The sequence below is a fragment of the Macrobrachium nipponense genome, chromosome 26 (assembly GCF_015104395.2).
Source record: "Macrobrachium nipponense isolate FS-2020 chromosome 26, ASM1510439v2, whole genome shotgun sequence".
NCBI lineage: Eukaryota > Metazoa > Arthropoda > Malacostraca > Decapoda > Palaemonidae > Macrobrachium > Macrobrachium nipponense.
This window is the reverse complement of record NC_087215.1, coordinates 23,881,138-23,888,637: the sequence shown is the minus strand read 5'-3', so window position 1 is coordinate 23,888,637 and position 7,500 is coordinate 23,881,138. Positions and strand designations below refer to the sequence as shown.

General features: G+C 37.4%; 1 protein-coding gene across 10 annotated transcripts in view; it reads left to right on the top strand.

Annotated features, from left to right (window-relative positions):
* LOC135200070 (protein glass-like) overlaps positions 1-7,500 on the top strand; it is a 1,678,662-nt gene that overhangs the window by 860,279 nt on the left and 810,883 nt on the right. Inside the window, exon 1 of one of the 10 annotated variants that reach the window (XM_064228348.1) lies at positions 7,468-7,500. This exon is cut by the window's right edge and continues 1,574 nt beyond it. The exons of the other annotated variants lie outside the window; for them this stretch is intronic. The gene's annotated coding sequence lies outside the window, so the exon portion shown is untranslated. Of the gene's footprint in view, positions 1-7,467 lie in introns of those variants that run through there. 10 annotated transcript variants of the gene reach the window in all.

Sequence of the window (7,500 nt, the reverse complement as noted above, 5' to 3'; positions counted from 1 at the left end):
TTATTCAAAATCCTGGTACACACCTTCCTTACTATACTAAGTAAGGTTTTACCCCTGAAAGTTTTGTCTCCAGGGTTCTCTTTTTGTACATTTACGCATTCACAAATCCACCTAATCTTAGCAATTCACTTGAATTCCACCAGTCTTGGTGTCTTTTTTTTTTCTCAGCCTTTTATCGCCCTCCTTAAGTTATGAACAGTTAACTTCCACAAGTATTCTTTATTTTAGACTAAACCTTTCAACTCTTGTATTTTTCAATTTACACATTCAACAAATTACTGGCTGCATTGACCCTACACTACAGTCGCCCCCCAAATATTTTATCCCCCCTTTACCAAACCTCTCATCCCATCATTTTGTTTTATTTTCCCTTTTCCTACCCTCCTATACCTACAAAGACTCCTTTCTGACTCTTTGACCCCATCTTGGAATTTTACAGTCATATAATCTTTCTACCTCGTATCTTTAACCTAGCCAATTTTTCATTCATTTGCTCCTTATATGCTCATCTCATTTCCTTCTTAATGCCAGTTGTCTTCAGTACCTTTATAGCCATATTTTCCCCTTCCTCTCCAAATTAGACTTTCTGTCAATTTTAACTTTCGCTTTAAGCAAAAAATCATAGATATGCCTTCATCCACTCTTCTTATGACAAAACATCCTTCATTTTGGTGTGTGTGTGTGTGTATATATATATATATATATATATATATATATATATATATATATATATATATCTATATTCATATATATATACTAGATAAATATAATTTACAATAGCCACAGTCTTTTTCGATTTTTTCATGCAGTTGGGATACGTTTATCACTACAAAGCCTTAAGACCCAAGAGAAGATACATATGATGAATCTCTCGACCCACGTAGCAGGATTCGAAACTGCAACCGATTTACTAGATGAGATTTATTTCATATGTTAAAGCGAGGGAAACCTTATCGTTTTGGCTATTACAATACCTCCATCAGTATCCTCTTCCATCTATTCTGCACTAGCACATAATCTAATAAACTCCTTTGCTCAGTATAGTATAGGGATTTATTATTCTCCCTCATTTTGTACAGTGAACAACTCTCGTGTAAGCTTGGAGCGTTTAGAAATATTTACCATTTCGGTATTGTATCTATTGCAATTCAGTGCGTGTCTCTTGGTCAGTTTATCATTTTACCTGTTTTGCCATGGTATTTGATTATTGAGTTTTGCTAACACATGAATTCCGTCAAGGGAGGATATCACTTTTTTACTTCGGGCCTTAGTGACATATAATTATAGTACATTATTTTACTTCTCCGTTGCTGATTTTGAGAGCAACGACTGTGATAGCGATTTCCTTCGTCCAGTGCACGTACGCTCAAGCTGTGTTTAAGTGTATGTAAGGATGTACAGCGTAATACAGGTTTTGTGTGGACAAAAGTGTATATGTTAATATCTAGGTTTGATATTTGTATCTACTATACATACGCAATGTATAGATGCGAGTTTGCAAATATTATATATGTAAATTGTGAAAATGGCAAGATTATATCCTTTCATCTTTATATTCATACAGTTAGAACTGAATGACAGGTAGTTTAATATATATTTTTAATTATATTTCTAATTGTATTAACTTCTAGTTATCACAATGGTATATTTTCCGTGTAATTAATGTTGATTATATATACAGCGTTTTGATGGCGACTTTAACTGCATTCTCATGGCATTGCTGATTTATTCCGTGGCTCGTAATATCAAAAATAATTTCCAGGTTGCCTATAGTTGATACCAAGTCTGCATTATTCCCGACAATCCCACACCATTCATTCCTTTTTATGCGTGAGTTTCTTCCTTTTATGATACCCTTTCTATCTGAAACTTCCCTTGCATCATTATCTTCTCCTTCAGTGTTTCATGTCTCCCCAGAGTCTAGACGTCAGCGAACATGGACCTAGAATCTCTTCTATTTCTTGCCATATGCATGATTATCTTAGTACGGTCATATCATGCTACAGTCTGCTGTAATCAACAGAAAATCGACTCGGGTTTCTTCCGCAGCAAACGCCTCCTCTCTTGTTGTAAAGATTCGGGGAATAAAATGCTGACTATACTCCGTGGTCTGTGAGACTGTTTAACCTTAATTAGGGGGAAATAAGAACTGAAGGGAGGAGGAATTTTTCCCCTCTTCAGAAGACGGGTTGGAAAGATGAAGCAGTTTCTGACCTTCCCATTACCCTGTGACGTTTAGCTGAAACGATTCTCTCTCTCTCTCTCTCTCTCTCTCTCTCTCTCTCTCTTCTCTCTCTCTCTCTCTCCAACAACGCAATAATGTTCGTAAATTGAGGAATAAGATCATCCTCTCTCTCTCTCTCTCTCTCTCTCTCTCTCTCTCCTCTCTCTCTCTCCTTATTATTATTATTATATTATGGCTGGACGGCAACATTTCCAGCGGTAGATATATCTACAGAAGGACATCAATAAGGCCAGAGTAATCCCGGAAAGAATGCTTCCCGCTCCTCTCTCTCTCTCTCTCTCTCTCTCTCTCTCTCTCTCTCTCTCTCTGCAATAAAATTTAATGTTATTTGTTTTTCATCACCCCCATTATTATGAGTGAGACGGTAATTTCAGTATTGATATCCGGATGATTACTCGGGGTTTTCGATATCCATACTGTACGCATAGTTCGTGTGAGAATAAAGTTGAGAATAAAGTCTGTATAGTGAAACCAAGACTTTATTATCAATTTAGTTTCGGTAGTTTCAAGTGAAGACTTGAGTCTTATTTGAAATAAAGATATTACGCTTTTAATGGTAATTCATGTTCCACGATAATGTAATGTTTTAGCGGTTTATTAACATGATAATATTAGGAGGCCTTCTGATTTTTGTCACGAGTGTTCAGTATAACAGCTGTTATCTCGTTTGAGACCTGATAGCTTAGCTGCCATCACTACATAGCCCGGTCTTGCCATACGCTGAACTTGTATTAAGTAGGTATTAATCGTCATAAAAAAAAAGTGGACGAGAGAGAGAGAGAGAGAGAGAGAGAGAGAGAGGAGAGAGAGAAAACGGATGAGGAGGTATAAAAGGCTCCATAAATCTTGTAGTATACAAGGAACAGACGATTATAAGGCGATAGTGAGCACATAAGCACATACTATATATATATTATATATATATATCTAATATATATATATATATATATATTAATATATAGTATATATATATCTACTATATATAGACTATTTAATATATATATCTACTATGATAATATATAAATACTATAATATATATATCATATATATATATATATATAATATATTATATATATATATATATATATATATATTATATATACATATATATATATGAACAAAGTTACAGCCACGAAGGAAAATTGAAACACTGAAGATGCTTCTCCAGTGTTTCAATTTTCCTTAGTAGCTGTAACTTTGTTCGTATAATCATCAGGCTTTTTTTTAATTGCTAAGTGATTTAAAATCATATATATATATATATATATATATATATATATATATATATATATATATATATATATACATATATATACATATATATACATATACATACACACACATTTTGGTAACTTACACTTATCAGTTTTCCGCCATGAACCTTTAACTTCAGGACGAGATAGCTAAATAAATGGTACTTCTTGTGTTGACTGCGTCCGCTATCTCTTAGTAGTCAACTAACTATCCAAGGATTTGAACATGAACCAGTGCACATGACGTTCCAAATTCCAAATCGGAGGCCCATAGGTGTTATTTATAAATTTAGTTTTCTTCACTTGATTCACATAATGAAAACAACTGGATTACACTCTGATTGTGAGCTTAAACATTTATACTTCTCTTGGAGAAAACAATGTTTTGCTTTATTATTGATAAGATATAGTTTAGGTATTAAGCAGTTTGTAAGTGTTAAGTTACTTTTATTAATTGATATAAATCCAGTACTTCTTCCAAACCATAGCTTTCTGCGGGTATCATGAATTAATGATGTATATATATGTGTGTGTGTATAGTATATATATATATATATATATATATATATATATATATATGTATGTATATATATACATAGTATGTGTGTATATGTATATAATTTTGTTGAATGCATGTTTGTGTGTACATTATTTGTTTTTCCTTTCCTGATGATGAATATATTTTTTCAAAAAAACAGAAAACACACACACGCACACACCCCCACACACACACACAAAAACACACACATATATATATATATATGTATATATATATATATATATATTAATATAATATGTATATATATGTTATTTATCATATATATAATATATATATATATTAATATAATATTATATATCATATATATATATATATATAGATATATATTATATATTATATTATATAATATATAATATATATAATATACACACTCACATGCACATACAAACTCATTGCTAACGTTACTAAATTTCAATGACATAAAAAATCGTAATAAGAAGAGATGAAAATTCGAGTGAATGATGATAGAGCTTCTGTGTTGCTTAGCATAAATAACTTGGAAGAATCTTTGGCGAGAGCAAATGAAATATTACGTCGAGATCAAGCCAGTGCGAGAGGAGGAGGAGGAGAGAGGAGGAGGAGGAGCTGGAAATTGAAATGATATTTCGCCCGCGTTGCTTCGTGTCAAAAAATATCCTGCATAAGGTCTCCAAAAATCACGTTATACTACAGGAGATATATAGACAAGAGCGTCGTTGTTCAAGAATCGCCGATGAAAGGGATTAACGAACAGCAGAAACAATCTCTCGCTCTTTTTTTTATTCGTTATTTGGTTAAGTCTCTTGTTTTCCGTTGCACTTCTCCCATGTTTTGTAATAAAGGCGTTCTAATTTTTAATTTCGCAATTTTGCTGCTGTGGCAGCGAGTTTCATACGGTGTGTATTTCAGAGATGTTGCTGTTTATGGTCCAGACACGACACCATGAGATGAAACTTGCACATGACAGTCTTTCTTTCTAGTTTTTATTCGCGTTAAAATGACTGAGTATTATAAACAAAACGTGTTTATCATATGTTTCCCGGTCGATAAGATTAACGTGAACATCTGGATTAGAATTTATGGCTTAATTCATAGGCTTAAGTTTATTAATCCCCCTGTTTATTTCTAAGATTTCATTTGAAATTATGTTATTTATTACTAATGCATAAAATGACCTGTAATCAGATATTAGACGATTACCCTCCCAATTGAGGATGACCTGCTCTTATCGTTTGGTATTTTAACTTCCACATTCTCAGTGGCCCAAACTGACTCTCTCAGTATACCAGAGAAAAAGAAGACTTCGGAGAGATTTTCGTAGTAAATACAGTTAACTTATTTTCCACCAACGAAGAACGTGTTTTGAATGAATATGTCGTAATGATGACGTACCACTCAGCCTCTTCTTCGGTGAATCATCATAAAGCATCACTGAAACCTGCTCCTGGACTATACGTTTCTCATTGTTCGTCTTCTCTAATGTTTGGGAACATGGGCGGTTCTCAGCTCTTAGAGTAAAGCAACTAACTCCTCGTATAGCAATCACGCCCAGTTGTTTTGGGGGCATTGCGATTTGATGTTTTCATAATTTGCTAGTAGGTTAATGCGTAAGTATTTTGTGAACGTGCCTTTTGGTTAAACACTTATTAGCGTCCTTTTGATCACCAGTGAGTAGGCCATAGTTTTGTAAACGCCTCGAAGAAAGCCGTGCAATTTCTTCATTAAGAAAGTGTAAGGAAGATTTGGTAAAGTAGTATCTTAGAGTATTTAAGGATTCATTGCTGGAAACCGTATTTGTCGTGCAGAGAGCAAAGCGAAGTCATGATCGTCGCATACTGTGAGGAAAGTCTGCGAAAGTGCTGCTGGGGTGAGGAGGTCTTGAGCAGAGCAGGGGAGGGAGAGAGCGAGCGAGAGGTCTGGAGGAGAGGAACGGTTGGCAAGCCTGGTAGAAGCAACAGTTGCAGGGGGAGGGTTAGGAGGAAATGCAGGAGGGGGCTCGGCAAAGGGGGTCGTCGGTGGGGGGGTTGAAAGAGGCGGAGCGAAGGCGATTGGGGTGGAGCGGAGAAATGGGGGTTTTTGGGGCGGTGGAGTTCGGGGGTTTTGGGGGGAAAGGAGCCTGTGTGGGGGAGGAGAAAGGCGCTTGCCAGATGCGCGATGCTAAGAGAAAGATTACGCTAGTTTTTGACTTGGAGGGAGAATTTTAACTGCACTTTCGATGACTCTGATGGAATATTATTATGGAACTGTGGGGTGCAATTTCTTGATGAGAGGAGCTCGCTGTTTCCGAAGTTGTTACGTTGAAAGTTGGGAGCCGAATTCATTTCTTGCGAGTTTGGTTGGAGGGTAGAATAGAAAATCTTTTTATCGCGTCGTCGAATTGTTTCTTTTTTCTCTTTCCCCTGAAAGGATGTTATCTGCATTTTCTTACACGTCATTCGACCCTGGTTGCTAAGGCTTAGCGTAGGCGCGTGAGGCCCGAGAGGGTGATGATGAGGGGAAAAGAATGAGCAAGACGCGATCATGCTGGCCTTTTCTTGCGTTACTTTTATTCGGGGGGGTCATCGGTGTCTCTTCATCAGACAATCCAGCAACCATATGTTAAACTGCGCAAGTCCAGCAGCTCTAGCATTTACGCCCGCGGTTTCATTCACAGGTGTCGAGAGAGCATACTTCACACTCCATGACACTGCCATGCTGCCCACACGTTCCACAGCTTTGCTCCAGTAACAGCTAGAGAGAGGGAAAGAGAAAGGAGGGAGGGGAACGATATGCTTGCTTTCGGATATAACTATCCGGCAGGTTTGCTAAGAGCACCGCCTAAGGAAGGGATTGCGAGAGTATGCGATGTTATGGCGATAGATTTCACTCGTACTCATTAGCTTTTTATCGGTAATGAATCAGGCATTTTATGACGCCGTAACGACCGATTTGGAACCCATCACTTGAAGTAGCGATATTTGGGAAATGACGAGTTTCAACTCTCCTACTCTAAAATCCTTGGGAAATCGTCCTAGAGAAATGCACCTTTGGTCTGGGATATGTGGTTCATGATCCTGTAACTGGGTGATTGGTGGTCACTGCCGTCACCCGTTAATGAGTGGGGTGCTTGAGGTAAGCGCACAAGCGTTTTCCAATACGAGAGCAAGAAACGAACCCCCGAAAGCAGCGCCAGAGTTCTTCTTCTGTAAGTTTTGGCGTCGGGGCACCGGGGCAGCGGTGGGAGAGAGGCAGCAAGCAACGAGTGACTGGGGCGATACCCTCTGGACTCAGTAGGTGCTGCCCGACAACCAAAGCGGCGAGGGCACACACCCACACTCTGTTTGGGCACACATTTTTCATCTATCCTCGTTCTTTTTCAGAAGTTTAGATCTACGGTGGGTGAGTGAAGGAGCCAGAGGAGTCTGATGCCTCAGGGTATCCTAAGGGTATCCTTGGCACATTGGGAAGAGACAGTCGCAAATGTG